The 16544-nt window shown below is 39.4% G+C and overlaps 1 protein-coding gene across 2 annotated transcripts in view; it reads left to right on the forward strand.

The window, feature by feature from the left end:
• The first annotated feature begins 931 nt into the window (after positions 1-931).
• dab1b (DAB adaptor protein 1b) overlaps positions 932-16544 on the forward strand; it is a 71292-nt gene continuing 55679 nt past the window's right edge. Inside the window, exon 1 of one of the 2 annotated variants that reach the window (XM_084731688.1) lies at positions 932-1325. The gene's annotated coding sequence lies outside the window, so the exon portion shown is untranslated. The remainder of the gene's footprint in view (positions 1326-16544) is intronic. The other variant, XM_084731687.1, reaches the window with a different exon arrangement.

The following is a 16544-nucleotide window of genomic DNA, read 5'->3' on the forward strand; positions in this document are numbered from 1 at the left end:
ATCGTCCATCCACCTTTGCCCCTTCCCTTCACATTCATTCATCATCAACATCCTATCCCTCTGAATGTTCATCAAAATCCTTAATTGTTGTGGCGTGATCCGTGCTAGTAAAAAGGTAGTTAATTGCGACACAAATAATGTTAGATTCTGTTTTAATTTAGCCACAAATTACAGATATAATGTCTGTCAGTTTAAAACATAATTTTACAAGTCATGAAAGATGATGTTTGTTGCAAAACAAAGGTATCAGTCTGTGAAGAATTAGAATTAGAAAGACTTCACACCCAGAAGTGATATCATGTCTTTATCTGCGTCTTGCTCGTTCTTTCACTTCCCAGCTGATAAAAGGGCCAGAAGTAAATGGATAAACATTTAATGTAAGATAACGTTGCAAGGGATGGCGATGTTGGTGTTGGTGATGGGAGACATAGTTCACTGAGCGGTTTCACTCAAAACTCAAGCTAAACTATGACAAACTGCAACTCTTTTGTCTTGCAAAATTATCTTTTAAAATGACAAACATCATATGTGTAATTCCTGGCACAGTTCTAAAAAATATTTAGCTCTCACCATTGACCACTGTTCATAATTTTTCTGAAGTCAGGTCCCATGGAGGTCATTCGGAAGGGGAGGGTATTCAGCTTTGTATATCACTCACTTACATCTTTGTTGTTGTGAGAAGTGGCAACTGGTCCCTCCTCCACCCCCCCATCCCACCATCCTTTATTTTTCGAAAATGTTTAATCCCCTCTGTCCCCTCCCCCCTCTCTCTCCCCCCCCCCTCCACACATTCTCCCTCTAACGGATCCCCCCTCTCCTCTCTCTCCCCCCTTCTTTCTCTCTCTCTCTACATTATTCTCTGTGCATTTTAATTTTTTTTTCTGTCACCGGGGGCCCAGTTTCCCCGCCCACTCTCCTCATTTTCGCCCGAGTCTAGAATAGTGGAGCCAAGAAATAGTTAATCTCTCCGGCTGCTGCTATGATTGGCCGCTGTATGCAGCCTTCAGCCTCCTTGAATGAGAAACAGGGGTAACCAGGCAACTTCAGAGCTGGAGAGAAGAAGAAGAAGAAGAGGAAGATAGGGGCTTTACGGGATCTTAGAATTATGGAAGAATTGTGAACATGTAAAAAGCGAGGCAATGTGATTTTACCTTGTGTGTGTCCGGCAAATGGAATTAACAAATGGATTTTCTTAAACACGCTCTCCCCCCACCTCTCTCCTCCTCTCTCCATCTCTCTCTCAATGGGGGAAAAATAGAGCGCTCAAATGAAGGGGACACAGATGTGGATTAAAACGCATAAATGGGACACTCCGCTGAGAAAAGGTGAGTGACATCTCCGTCCTCAGCTTCTCCATTAACCGGAGTCTTTAAAACTGTACAACTGTAGAGCTGTTTAAGGATGCGAGGCAGCTCAGTCATGTCAAGATTTATGGATAGGATGCGTTGGCCGCTAAATGAAAATGGGTTGCGGAGCAGTCCGCCGTGGATGACTGAGACACAGTCACACACTGATGACAGAAGAAGACAAATAAGATCAGAAATGAGCTTTTGAGTGAGATCATCGATGGTGCTTTGGTGGATTTGAATGTGGAGTCCGTTAAAGCGCAAACGCCGGTCGCCTGTCAAATAAGCTGCTGTCCCACATTGAATTGCGCACAAATTGGACATTGGGCATTTCGTTTTGACACGATTGCGGTGTTTGACTGATATGTAAATGTGATGCAGCTTTATAAGATGTGATCTAAAGATACAAGTATGAGCTAAAAGCTTGTTCAACCACGTCTGACTGAACCCCCTCCCTCCCCAAATATTCAAATGAAGAGATGTCCTGCTGCAACAGCAGTAAGTCATCTTCAACCGACTGCGTGTGTTAACCCGCTCCGGCGCCTAGTGAATGAGTGAATGATGACGCATACGTTCATAAATGTATTGATTTGTGTTCAGAAGCGGTTAGAAAATGCTCAGCAGGCTGTATTGGTGGGGGTGAGTACCTGTGGATGGATGGATGGATGCTTGGTTGGATGGGAGCGCGCAGCGCAGCGCAGCGGCACCGCTCTGACCGGCAGCGCTGAGCCAAAGTCTGCCTCAAACCAGTGCACAGGCCTGTAGAAGAGTGAGTCCTATCTGGTCTGTGTTCACGTCCAGGGGTCATTGTGGAGATAAAAACAATCCTGTTAATTGTGGAAGCGTCCAGGCGTGGGGGGGCGTCTGAGCTGCGTCAGGGCGTGCAGTTGCACCCACATTTGGATTTTCCCGATGGGAGACCAGTGGATATCAGAGAGCAATCACTCGCTTTTTTTTTTTTTTTTTTTTTGGCAAAGAATACACTTGAATTCAACTTTTTACAGTTTACCATGTTGAATGTAATCATATTGATCCTATTAAACCAACAGCCAATCTGATATATACAAATATTCATTTTCTCTTATTTGATGGCTGTTTTCTGAAAAGCCCAGTGTGTAAGATTTATGTCAGTTTATTGCCAGAATATGTCAGAAACAAAATTAGGGCCGCCCCCTAATAGCTGACTAAACTAAGAGTCTTCATTAACCACTTTTTCAGTTATTCAGTAGTCAGAGAAAAAACAAACAAACAAACAAACAAAAAAACCCCTCAAACTCCATTCAGCAGCTGCACCTTGCTGTTAGACTGGGGGATTGTTGCATCATAGACCTTTTCTCTTGTAACATTGTAGTCACCTGTGCACCCCTACTAACTGTGCTGTGGCTGCCATTAGCTAGTTAGCCAAGTTAGTGGTCGTATTAGACTGGGACACAGTCTTAGAGACCATGGACCAGTTTGACAACAGGGAACCAAGGTGATTTAACTTTACAGAAGCTCTGACGAGATTCTGATCTTGGGGACAATGAAGACACAGTGGGCTGAGGAGCAAATCTGTAATTTAGCAGGTTAATTAGTCAGTATACATCATCCATTGTGCTGATGACTTTTAATATCTGTTTTTGTCAAATTTTAGGCTATTTATTCCCATGTTTTGAACAACAGGGTTATACTGTGCTTGCTTCATGCCCCAAAATATATATTTAAATAATAAAACTGATATCATGAACATGCAATGACTAGTTGACTGATGGCTTGAACTGACGGCTACTGGTCAGCTAGGAAAATGTAATAATAATGTTTTCATTAGTGTATAATCACCTTACAATTAGCTTGTTGTGTTTTCATTACCTTGGATTGAGCAGTTTATATCTACAGAGGGAGCGGGTCCTCTTCCACGGAGGGCGCCATATTGTGCTGCCATGTAGCCCAAAACAGACAGACCAAACACTGGCTCTAGATATGGGCTTTTAAAAAAAACAACAACAATTGAACAGCAGGTTTTGCTCCACAGTTGGAAGTGGAAAGTGAGACAAGGTGTTTGCAACTTGCAAGCTCACCGCCACTACTACATCCTACAAACTGCTCCTTTAAAGCTATAATATGCAAAATTTCCACAATAAAATGTCTAAAAATGCAGATATATTTGATATATTTTGTTGAGTTAAATTAGCCCAAATGTTTCCAACAATGTTTAAACACAAAGAAATCCATAATATATTCAAGACAACAGTGCTTTTTCTGGAGCATGTTACTAACTAGTTGCTATAACGTCTGTGAATAAAACTTTAATATTATCTCGTCCCTGGACATGATTTTTGCCAGAGTCATGTCATATAGATTTTCATTGGCTATGGTGGTTGTTTTATCATAAAGATAACAACTCCCACGATCCCACACTACTTCACAGCGTCATCCAACTACATCTTTTCTTATTGTTTTGATGTGAGAGGCCCCTATCGGCAGAATTTACATATTGTGCATTTAATAAATGTGAAAAACAAGAGTTTTGCTTTGAAAAATACAGCCTTGATCATTATTTCTTAAGTAATCTTCATGGTAGTGCTGTTAGGAGATTGTTTGACCCCTTCCTAACATGATTTTCCATTATTTTAACCTCTCAATACTCAACCCCCCCTTGGGTAAAACTGAATATGAGCCAACAAGACCAGTTCAAATACACAGTGCAATGCTGGACCATATGTCTATCATGATGCCCCTGTGTTTTCTGCTTGAGTGCTAATGTAAGGACAGGCCTAGATGGAAAATGGCCTTGACTATTGCTGCGGAAAAGCACTAACACAACAGCTAGCAGCTATAAAACAAGAAATAATGTGGCCCACCTACGTCCTGCTGGCTCAAAAGACCAGTGATGTTTTTGTTGTGGCTTGGCGGGATGTAAGCAGAGGTCGCCGTTAGCATTTTGACATTGGTGCCAAAGTTCATTGGCGACTTCTGCCAATCGGCCAAACTGCCTTTAGTAATCTCCTTACAGGGGATGTTCTGCAACAGATCCTAAGCTGCACCCATTGGCTCGATTGTAGGACACATGTGCTGCACACACACACATGCACACAGTACAGATTCCAGTTGTCATCCCAAGACAGTTCTCTGCAGCCCAGTGTGAGTTGTGGGGCTTAAGATGGAGCTGAACAAAACACTAGAGAGCATTAACTTCTCCAGTAAGGGCTTCTTTGTTGGGTCTCCCAGTGGAATCAAGACACTTAATTTAGCTCCTGACAGCAAAAGCAGCCAGTGGATACGGGAGCTATATCTTATCCGATTAAGACCATAATGCCTTTCCCCTTTTGCAATTATTGCAAAATGGTGAGAGTGGTTTGGATATTTCTTTTTCATGTTATCTCAGCACAATTACAACAATGCAAGGAGCAACATTTGGGCTGACTGTTGTTTTGCACTCCTGAAATCCTTGGGGTTGTCTCGCCCATTTGCTGTAGTGTTGCCTCTTGGCTTTTGTCTCGCTGAAAGCCTGGTGTGTTATCACATTTGTTGTTTCTCTTCATACTGCAGTGGCATTACCTCGACTTGAACTCCCTCAAGATTTCCCGAGTGCTCTGAGATAATGCATCTAACGAACACAGGGTTACACTGACATTAATGTAGCGTTCCAGCATTAGACACACGTTTGCCAGAGTGGCCTAAATCTTTTATAAAAGTAGTTTTAATGAGCTTGCAAGATTGTGTCTGAGTTCTCATTTTGCTGGTGGCCTTATCACTTCTAGTGTGTTCATTAATGAAGATGTGGCCCCTGGCAGAGGCAGGTCAGGGGTGATCTCAGTTGCCTCGGTTGAAAAGCGGGAGATTGCTCAGATAGCGGCGCACTGTCGGATGCTGAATGATGCACACATGCTCCTTTGGGAGTGTAATCAACATGACAGGTGCATCTGAAGTTAAGAGTGCAATGGGAGGGCTGTGGCAACCAAATGTGTCAGGAGCAAAGACTCAAACTACAAGCTGAGGATGTAGGAGAACTCTGATCTCCTACATAGGACATTTAAAGGAATAGTTTGATATTTTACTTTTATTTCCTGTCATGAGAGTTGGATAAGAAGATCCTTACAAAAAGCAGCTATTTGAAGTTTTATTTGGGTGATGTGCTGTAATATTTCTTGGCCAGAGTTCGGTTCAAGCCAGAGTTTCATGTGGGTTAATTAAATTAACAAATTAAATTTAAGACCTTTTATGACCAAGAAAGGGGGAGAAAGCTCAGGCAGGCTGAGCACAAGACAAGTGCAAACTGTAATTTGACAATAACAAGCGATGAGTCCTACACCCTGAGTTGATCAGTCAATAAGCCCATTCTGCTGAAAACAAAAGCCCACTTTCCAAAAATACAGACTCTGGAGTTTGAGTTCAGTGACTGCCTGCAAGACTCCATTAACATTTTGCTCAATTTAACCGTTCTGAAGATCTATGCCTTCTAAAGGATTATTAATGATTTGTTACGACTCATAAACAGACACTTACACATTCAATGAACATTAAGCATTAATTTGAATTCTAATTAATGAAACGGGGAAAGAATAACTCAAGTTAGGATGGATGAAGGATGAAGGATATGCAGGAAAATCAGATTAAACTCTGGTGGGTGTCCTATAGTAACAACTATTTGTACAATTTTTATTTGTTTATAGTTCATGACATGATAACAGGTACCCTGCACTTTCATTCATTCACCACCTTTATTTGTTCTAATTTTACTGCATTTAAATGACTTCAGTGATTATTCAGATCTAGAAACTGCTGCAGATTAGAAGAGTTTCTGTTGACTTTTGTACATTATAAGACAGAGGACAATAAATCATACACATCTACAGAAATGTTTATGTCAAATGTTCATCTCGACTAGCACACAGAATTAACCAGCGATGCTAACTAAGTAAGAGCCCAAACAAGGAAAGAGTTAACCTGTATGAACTGAGTAATATTAGCTGCTAATATAGCTAATAATTAAATCAGATAGAAATTCTGATTAAGCATAATTGTGTTGAATCGTGGACCCAAATGTAGAAGTCAGTCTTTACAGTGTTTTGAAGCACAGTTTGACATGATACTCTCTCCTGCTGAGCCAACATTGGCTCATAAAGCAATCGCTACAGGAAACAGTGATTTAGTTAAAAACACAACACTGAGCAAAAATATCTCACATCTGAGCGATTTTTTTCCAAAACAAATTTAAAATCAAGAGTGAAGTTAAGCTTTTCAACAATTTAGTAATCCAATCAAGTTTTAAAACCTGTCATAATCATAACTAAGACATTTTAAGGCACAAAATTAAGATTATTAAGACTTTTAAAGGACTCACGGAAACCTTAAAATAGTCTTGCCATAAAATGGTTTTACAGTTAAGTTTTTGTACAGATTAAAGAAATGCAATAAATTATAAAGAGTTAATCAGTGAACTTTAGAAGTTCTGATAAGCAGATTTTGTCACCTTTGGATAGAGCCAGGTTAACTGATTCCTTCTTTTTCCAGTATTAATGCTAAGCTAAGCTAACCAGCTGCTGGCTGTAGCACTATATTTATTATTATCTTATTGACAGCGATGTAAGATTAGTTCCCAAAATGTCAAATTATCACTTAAACATGTTTCCGAAGAATCATCCTGCAGAGAAAAAAATATTTAGCTCAGACTTCAAACCAGCTGATATAATGGTCTCTTGTTGACATCAACACACTGTTGTGCAAAATATAAGATATGAAATTGGAAAATGTTTAAATGAACATCTCCTTTCCTGTATATTTAGGCTGCATCTGTTTCAGTAATGAAAGTGGAAATAGACTCGCACTTTTAAAACTGAATCCAGCCCCCACAGAATTGAAGATATCATCTTGCACATTAAACTAAGGTTTTTTTTTTTCATGTTATAATGAGGCTGTGAATTGCAATTCTATTTTCATGCATATCTTGTTACATATGAATTCATTAAATTCTCTCAAATATTCATTTAGACATTATGCAAGTAAAATTGGGCTATTGTATTTACAGAGGCATCAAACCATATCAAAGTCATTTGATATTATTGTTATTGAATTACATGTTGAAATGAGAAAGTGTAAAATATCCAATAAATAAAACAATTAGGTCAGTAAGTGTTGCTGACGGCGGTCGAGGCTTATGTAACGTTTCCATCCATTCACATAATTTAGTGAGCTGTACATTCTGCAAAAACAGCAGTCAAGCACCGTTGACTTCAAGTGTTTTCTCACCATTATGTCCCTCGTCGCTCTGACCCTGTCGAGCTGACAGTGAGGCGGTGACCCCGCTGCTATAGAGAGTGTTACTAGAATCAAATGGGGCAGTGAATTGCCAGCCCATCACACAATTATTTCCATTGTGTGGAGCTGGGTGGCTTGTAATCCTCGTGCCTTGGCCTGTAACATCTGGTGAGTGAGTGAAGTGTTCAGTGTGTAGCCAGCAGTGTCGGCCTGCCTCCCATGTTTAGCCCGGACGGCCGTCACTGCCCGCTTCGCTTCCAGAGGACTGGGCATCTTCAATGCATCAATGACACCAGCCATCACAAGGGACATGTAGCATGCCAAACCAGTGATTCATTAGGACTCAATTAGCTGGGAGGCATGGGGCGTCCTGCCATATGCCTCGAGGTTCTACGGCAATCTGTACCCACTCCCTACTACTGTACTCTCAACTGTCTTTGGCACTGTACAGTCTGTGCGTGTGTTGTTGATGCTGAACAGTACCAGCACAGGGCTACAGCCTGTTCTGTCTTCTTTTATACTTTTAAAACAAGTCTGTAGTAGAGATTTAGCGGCTCTGTCTTCAGCCACCCAGGTTCTGAGCTGGGAATGAGTCACAATGACCTTCAGCTCAACTCATGTTGCGCCAGTTGGCTCCGTATGAAATACTCATCCATCTACTGAAGTATGAGGCTGTGGAGCTCCAGATACTGTAAATCTTAGGAGGTAAGAAAGGCCCCGCTCAATATCGACTTCGCCTCGCTTGCCAAGAGACGGCGTGTGCTGCCGACAAGATCTATCCGCCCTCAAATCTAGTTTGTCTTCTTATCTGTGCCAAGGTAAAGGACCCCACCACCCCCCACCCCCTTGCCCCGTCCTCCATGCCCCCCCCATCCGCCACCCAATCACACTCCTCCGCAACCCAAAATTAATGAAATTAGATCGGAGCAGAGAGCAGCCTTAAAGAGAACAAGGGGAATGAACACACCAAGCTCCAGATTCGTGATATGATGTGATGTGATGTGGCACATGCACATGCTGTCCATACATGTAAGCTGGCACAAGCTGGCATGTGATATGTATTAATGACTGATACTGCCAAGATTTTAAAGGTCAACACGGCTGATTTGGCAAAATAGCTGCCACTGGGCAATTTGCTCAAATATAAAAAATTATTAGCATTTTAAGTAAGAGTCAACCAGCAGTTTCAGGAGCTGGGAGGGACATCATTTCGAAAAGGATTTGGTCAAATCATTCAGGGTCCAATCCACCAAACTGATGCCTTGTCATTCCCCAAGATTACATGTATAATATGCATTACAATAGATATAATGCATGTCCTGCGCTTTATCTTAATTATAATTGAAGATACATCATGTAAAACCTTAATAAAAAACATCTAGAACACTAAGAAAAGGGATTTTAGCCTGTCCCCACGCTTTAATGCTAAACTTTACCATGAAATAATGATTACAAAGATCCTCCAGAAATACCTCAGAAAAGCTAAAAACTAAGTCTGATTGGCCTCCATCTGCTTTTTCCTCATCTGCATGGTTACATCAAGAGGTGGAGCTGCAAGGATACATACAATACATTTCTTATTAATTAACACTGAATTTTGAAGGAACAATTGCATTCATATCCTCTCTATGCACAAATAAATCAAGCAGAAAATACGCTGCTATATTGGAGGAGAGGTCGTTGGACTGACATTCACTCCAGTGCATCAGTCAGAATGTATCTGACAAGACCCCAGTATTTTTTCACTGCATTTTATTAACTTTGAAAGCACACAGTTTATGGCATATATGGTTTCACCCAGAATACAATAGAACTAATCATAACTGAACTAATCACAACTCTAACCCAACAACTTTTATTAAAAGAGTCATTTTAGCCAAAAAAAAAAAAAAGAGATAAAATCTGTCTCTGAACAGCAAATGGCAACATTTAGAGGAAAACAGCTCCAAGTTGCCTCCAAGAGGCAATAATACGCATTTCAGTTGACAAAATATTAAAACATCTTTTTACCCGGTGAACAGGATACACATTTTTACAGCTGAACAATGTAAGAATCACTTTAGTCCTGCAACAATGAAGATTTATGTTTAAAAAAAAAATCCAACGAATTCCAACGAGAATTTCTAATGACGTTAAACAAACTAGAGATGCTGCTTGTAAAACTCTGACTGTTATCAGGCATGTTACCAGTTATTTATTAATATAGTTTTGGTATATGTGTTGATGACTGATGAATGATTATTACTTTATGGTTGCACAAAATATTTTTTTCTCTCTCTGCTCCACACTAAACCTTGCACCCTACATTTTATGACTTTTATATATTGACTTTTCCAGTGTTTTTTTTCCCCAATTTTCAAATGTTCACATAAATGTTGTGATGACATAAAATCTCAAATTTAAAGGTTCTACTAAAATCTAAATATTTCGTTCAGCCCTGCCTGAGGTAATTTTAGGTTGTTTTAAATTAAAGAAACATTCTGTATTTTAAATACTTATATTCTAAATATTCCCCAACCCTGGAGGCAGAGTCATAACTTTGCCCTGCTGGGTAAAAAATGTTTTCTGTAGCCCTGTGTGAAGCATCCATAGTGCAGAGCCTAATAAATTTTTTCTTTTTTCAAGATCAAACTGCTCATTTTACCGGCCTGTTATTGTGACCAGTCCAAAGCACACCTGTGCAATAACCCTGCTGTTTGCTCAGTATCTACACCTGTCAGGTGGATGGATTATCTTGGCAACTAAACACAGATTTTAACAAATTTATGAAGAATTTTGAGAGAAATAAAACTTTTGTGTGCACAGAAGATATTTTACCTTAACTCATAAAAAATGGGAGCAAACACAACACATTTTTATTTTTTGTTGAGCTGTAAGAAGGAATCTCATATCAGCTTTTAACAACATGTCTGGTAGACAGCAAATCAAGTTTCAATATCTTCCTGATACATTATGGCTGATATGGACGGCCAATATCTGCCTAAATATGCATTGAACTAGGATTGATTCACGTCGACAATCTGTAAATGCAGTTTTCTTACATTAAAAAAGCCAAAAGTCATAAAGCATACTATCAACAAAAAATTGTGTTTTTCAGTTGGGTCCCATTAAAATTTATGTGCCTTGTTTTGAGTGAGTGACTTCCAGAAATGGGGAAAAGCGGGGCATGTTTCTTTGCGAATTAAAAGCGTAACTTTTCAATAATGCCAGGAGCGCGAGACGAGCCGGAGCGAGGCAGATCAAGTCAAGTCGGAGCCGCTCTGCCCCAGTTGTAGGCACGTGCAGCCACCCAACTGCACTCCTCCAGCGTTTTCACCGCATTACCCAGAAACGCTACGTTCGTGTGACCCAATTTATCAGCCTCTCCTCCCCATTCATCTGCTCTCACAGATGCACTACAGGAGGCTCCATAAGCAGCAGAGCATTCATCACCTCTGAGTAGTGAGGTCCTCCGGTTTCATCCCGTTGGCCCATTCTACAACCCTATTCCCCACAGGCGGGACAGCGGCTCCATATGTGGCTGATGATTATAATAGTGCGGCAGGCTGGCAGCAGCAGGCACTACTGTGGCTGAGATGCATTTGTGCGTGCATTTGTGTTTGTGTTCCATAAAATATGTAATCAAATATAAGCTTAGCAGGGCTTTTCTTCCACCGGCAGTCAATTTAAATATTGTATCTGCCACATCTCCTTACTGCAGTGCTTTTTCAACCCCCTGGAGGTAATTGAGATGTTTAGTTCAGCCTGGAGGAGCTATCAAACTCAATTCTCATGCGATTTTATATCTCCTGATTCATGTTTTTTCTTATTGAGCACAGTGTGTTCCCCTTGTTGAGATCATTTACAGTTCTGAGTAATCAAACATTAGATGACAGCAAAAGTTCATCCACTTGCACACAAACGAAGCATCTCTTTAATTACAGTGTAAAAGAGATGTAGATTTAACTTTATGGTCATTTTGGAGGCTGTAGTTTATGGTGTTGCTCATATTTAGTGTTCTCAATTCAGCGATACCAAAAGTAGCAGCCTGCAAAATAACCATGCTGTTTAATAAACACCACTCTAAAACAGTTTCAGCAGAAACTGACCATTTTAATCTTCATGGATGTCGGATTTATTGCAGGACTGTTGTGTAAGACTGCATTAGTTTTAGCTTTGTGCACCAAATAATCTGGCAACTGAGCGTATAATGAAGTAGATTAAGCCAGTAGTCTGTCTGCTGGTATTATTTTCATGTGGCCAACATGGAAAACAAGAGAACGGAAGCAGCAAAGTTCATTATTTTGAGTATTTAATTTTTATCTTTCAGTTAGTACACTGTAAAGATGGAGGAAAACATGACTAGTAGGAAAAAATACCGTTGAGTTGCATTTTCTGAAATTCAAAAACATTCTCTGGCTACAAAGACCAGCAATCATTTTGCCCTGTCTCCTAAAAATTACACAAACTACGCTGCTAACAAATACCTTTTTAGGGAAAGATAATGACACCTGAGTTACATTTTTTAGTTCAACATAATAAGGAAACATAGGTTTAGTTTAGTTGAACTGTGTTCACAAAAACTGAAGAGAAGGACCAGGCACATGAGTTTGGAAAGACATAAAGAGATACAGACAGATGAAGGAGAAATCTGTAATGAATTTACTGTAATAAATTATAGAAACAACCATGATATATCATCAGAGATTAAGGAAACATGCTAAATTGAAATATTTGCTTCTCTGACAACAAATGCTACAGTTGTTGCACTTGTGTTTTTGTTTGCCCGTTCAAATTAATGCCGAATGTTTGCAGAATGAGTTAGTGTCTGTTTATGAGCTGTAAGAAATCATTAATAATCTTTTAGAAGGAGTGGATGTTTACCACGGGTAAATTGAGCAATATGTTAATGGAGTCTGGCAGGCAATAAGACAGACTGGATATTAAATGGGATGTCAACTTGTTTTAATATGTCATCTCTGGTTCCAACTCGCTATTTGGACTGCAGTACAAATGTTTGGACAAACAATTGTTATATATTGGTTCTTTAAAATAAAGTAAGAATTGAAAAAAAAACAACAGTAAAACTAATCCTAAAATCAGTAGTGAAGCTAACAACAGCAATAACAGCAACAAAACTGGGGAACGAAAAATAGGAAATATTTTAATAAACATATTTGCAAAATCATGAAACATTCATACAGAACATGTCTGCAAAATATTAATCAACAACTTATTTCATTTGTGCTACATCAACGAAGGAATGATGAAAAACCAAACCACTTTCTACCGTCAGAAAAACAAACTATTTCTTTTTTTTTTTTTTTTTTAAATGTGTAGGGAATAAATGTCATTTCTAGGAGACAGAGTTGCTTGCCCACTTATTTATTGACTAAGTCAGAGAGGGGAACAGTGCAGGTGTGAAACTTTTTTGAAATATTGTGTTTTTGTTAATTAAGAGTGCAGCTACATCTGTTAAGTGTAACTCTTGAAAGTAAATCAAACAGAAGTAAAATTAAACCCCAAAGCAGGAATGGATTAACTTGCTAGAGGGGCCTGGAGAAAAAATCATCTGTTGGCCCAGTTGAGCACCACGTTTTGCTCACTCCTATTCAACAATATTCACCAAGTAAGTACATAAACTGATCAAATTAAGTCCAATAAACACAGTTAACCCCAGTTCATCCATGATGCAAAATTTTAGTCCATTTTCAGGACTGTCAAAAATGACAGTGATAAAATGATAAAACCTAAAACTTTATGCTAAAACTATTCCTCCTGACACTGACATAAGTTTTTAATCTTCAGTCAACAAGTTTGGATTTTTTTAAAATAAAATTTATAAAGCCAATAAAGCCTAAGTAGTTCATCACATACATTGTGCACTTAGCATAGATTGTGACAGTTTATTGAACTAAAAATGGTACTCAGTATTTTTATGTTCGCATGTCTTTTAGTCAATTACTTGTTCAGTAAAATGGATCATTTGTGTTCTCTTAACATAACAAAAACATGTTCTTACATCAAGAGTTGCAGTGTTACGCTAAATGCAAAAATGTTTTGCTTCCTTCTTAATTAAACTGCAGCATTTCCCTGTGTTTTACCAGCTTATTATTTTCCTTTACTCACAGTTCAGTAAAACTGAGCAGCGCATTCTCGTCACTCATCACGTACCAATGACTTGTCACTGGCCCTCAGTGTCTCATACTGAAACACAGTGAACCCCTGAGCGACTGTAGCTGACGAGGCCAGAAGGACTTTTTATCAGGTGAATAACACTGTGAAACGCTGACAGTTTGCATAGATTTAGGCACAAGAACTACTGCGTGTGGTTTAGGGTAAGACTGCGTTTAGGGTTAAAATAACTATGTTACATTATGTAACGATCCATTATGTGACATTATGTGACATTACATTATGTGATGTAACATATGTCACTTGACGTTACTGAGGAAACACGCAACACAAAAGTCACATTACAAAATTCACATGACATATATAACTTAATGTACAATAGAACTTTTAATATGATATTGGTTTCACACGGGACTTGAAATCTGGTTTCCTGGTTGAAACTATTGGCAGATTTCCCAGCATGCATTTTGTGAGAGTTAAAACTCTGAGGAAACTTTGAGGAAAACAAATTTGATGGGAACTTGCTGTGTATCTCTAATACACTTAAAGATACACATTATTAATGAAAATATTGCAAACCATGATGGTTTGTATTGAATTCACATCACATCCCCTTACACATAAAATTTAACAAGTTCACAAAATGGACCCAGATGCCTTTACATCTTTATTATTTCAGTCTACTGTATATTGCCACTACAGCTGCAACAATTCATTAATTGATTAGTTGTGACTATTAAAGGAATGGACAACTATTTTAATATTCAACTTAATGTTCTGAGTCATTTTTTTGTCCAAATTCTCTGTTTCTGGCTTATTAAGCATGATTAGAAAAAAACAAGGAATTTTCACCATTTTATGACATTTTATGGACCAAACGACTAACAAATTAATTGAGAAATGGTGGACAGGTTAAATGATAATGAAAATAATCCTTATTTGCAGCCCTAATTGCCACACAGTGAACCTGGATCGTTTAGATCCCCTAAAGGTCTGGGGCTCCCCTGTAGCTGATCGCTTCGACTGATAATCCAGTCTGTCAGCTCTAAAGAGATGTAACCTTATGACCTTCATGAAGAAAACCTTACATTTCTTGATTTACTTTGCAATGCGTCATCATTATCCTTCACTGACTCATGTCATTATCAGAAAAAGGGACAAGGGAAGGCTGTTTTTAACTCAGTGATTATCTAAAGCTATAGGCACTGGCATGTAAGTAAAATATAGAATGAACGTTTCACTCTTAATGGCGGATGACATTTAATTTTCCTTAATGTCTGCCCAGGCTAAGTAATTGCAGTCGCTCTAGTTTGGAACTTTGTACCTATTTTTAATTAAATGCAGATCTCTCTCGCAGAGATGCCTGCAGGGAACAGATTCTATATTTCTGATGTGTAGTTGCGCCGAGCGACAAGCATCTGGCACAGCAACAGCGGTCAGCATGACGTCTTCTGACGAGACCCTTTAGATCACTTCTCATCAGAGCGTCACAGTTGGAGACCACACTGATGTTTCGCTCTAATCAGACATCAAGTGTCACATTCAGGAGGCTTCACCGGGGCTCGTACCCGGCCTCTGCTTGGGTTTATACAAAACAACACCAGCAGTGAGTGGAGAAGCAGCTCCTCGGAGAGACAGCGGTGGCGCCGCTTGTTTGTGTTCGCGGCCTGTGTGAGATCTTGACCTTGCGATGCCATTGTAATGAGAGGCAGTCGAATATTTCACTTATCATTAGCGGCATGATTAGCTGCCAATGGGCTGTGCCTGGCGTGGTTTAATCCCGCCGGTCTCCAGAGTGCGATAACATATGAGATGACAACAGTTTCACACCCAGTTTCACACCTCCCGTGGTTCCATACGTCGCAGCAGCCTAATCACTCATGAGAGATTAATGAGAGATGTTGAGGTGTGGTGGGAGATTCACTAATTACACCCGCACATACTATATTGTCGTCAGGGGAATAGACAGTTTGTGTCTGTGCGAGTGTGTGTGTGTGTGTGTAGGTTGTGTGAGCTTCTTTTAAAGTACAGTTTTACGAGACACCTGTTACTTCACAGTGGGAGAAGTTGAGCTACAACAAAGGCGCCCTCAAGAGAAAAGAAGAACCAGTTAAAAGCACTTTGTAGAAATGGTGATAGCTAAAATACAGCTGCAAAAACAAAATCACATCACTGCAAAATACCACTAATTGGGATGTTAACAAGAGTTGTAGTATAATTTATTTAAAAAAAGAACTCTGTCTGTGCTTTGAATAGCTCCTACAGCTGGCTGCGAGGAACTAGTGGAGGCATGAAAGCAAACCAAATATCCCATCTGCCTTATCACAGCGAAAAACTTCCCTTTCTACGTGATGTCAGTCACTCCTATATTTTCTCTCAGGCATATTTTTGCTGAACGTAACAGCCTGAAAGGAAACCCAGACCAACTGTGGAGTTTTCGTAGCTGAATTAAAGATATTTCAACACATCTTCATTCCTAAACAACAAAATAGGATGATTGTCAGTTACTCCCAAGACAAGATGCACATTACTGACAGGCTTACAGGACCTTAACTACGTTACATCAGTCAGGTGACAGAACACATGTGACATTACACACACTGTTTATGCTGTAAATAGGTCACAGTTTAGTTGGGTTTAGGCACAAAAACTACTTGGTTAGGTTAGGAAAAGATCGTGATTTGGGTTCAAATAACTACGTTACGTATGTCACATGATGGAATGACATCACTCATGAGTTTGAAGTGACGCACCAGATGTCACATTAAATAATTCTACAATCACTTTTCATTTTACACAAGACACCCACCTCCCTAATATCATAAACTAATGTTGAATTGGTACAAT

This window comes from Lutjanus erythropterus, chromosome 12 (genome assembly GCF_056507025.1).
Source record: "Lutjanus erythropterus isolate fLutEry1 chromosome 12, fLutEry1.hap2, whole genome shotgun sequence".
Lineage (NCBI taxonomy): Eukaryota > Metazoa > Chordata > Actinopteri > Lutjaniformes > Lutjanidae > Lutjanus > Lutjanus erythropterus.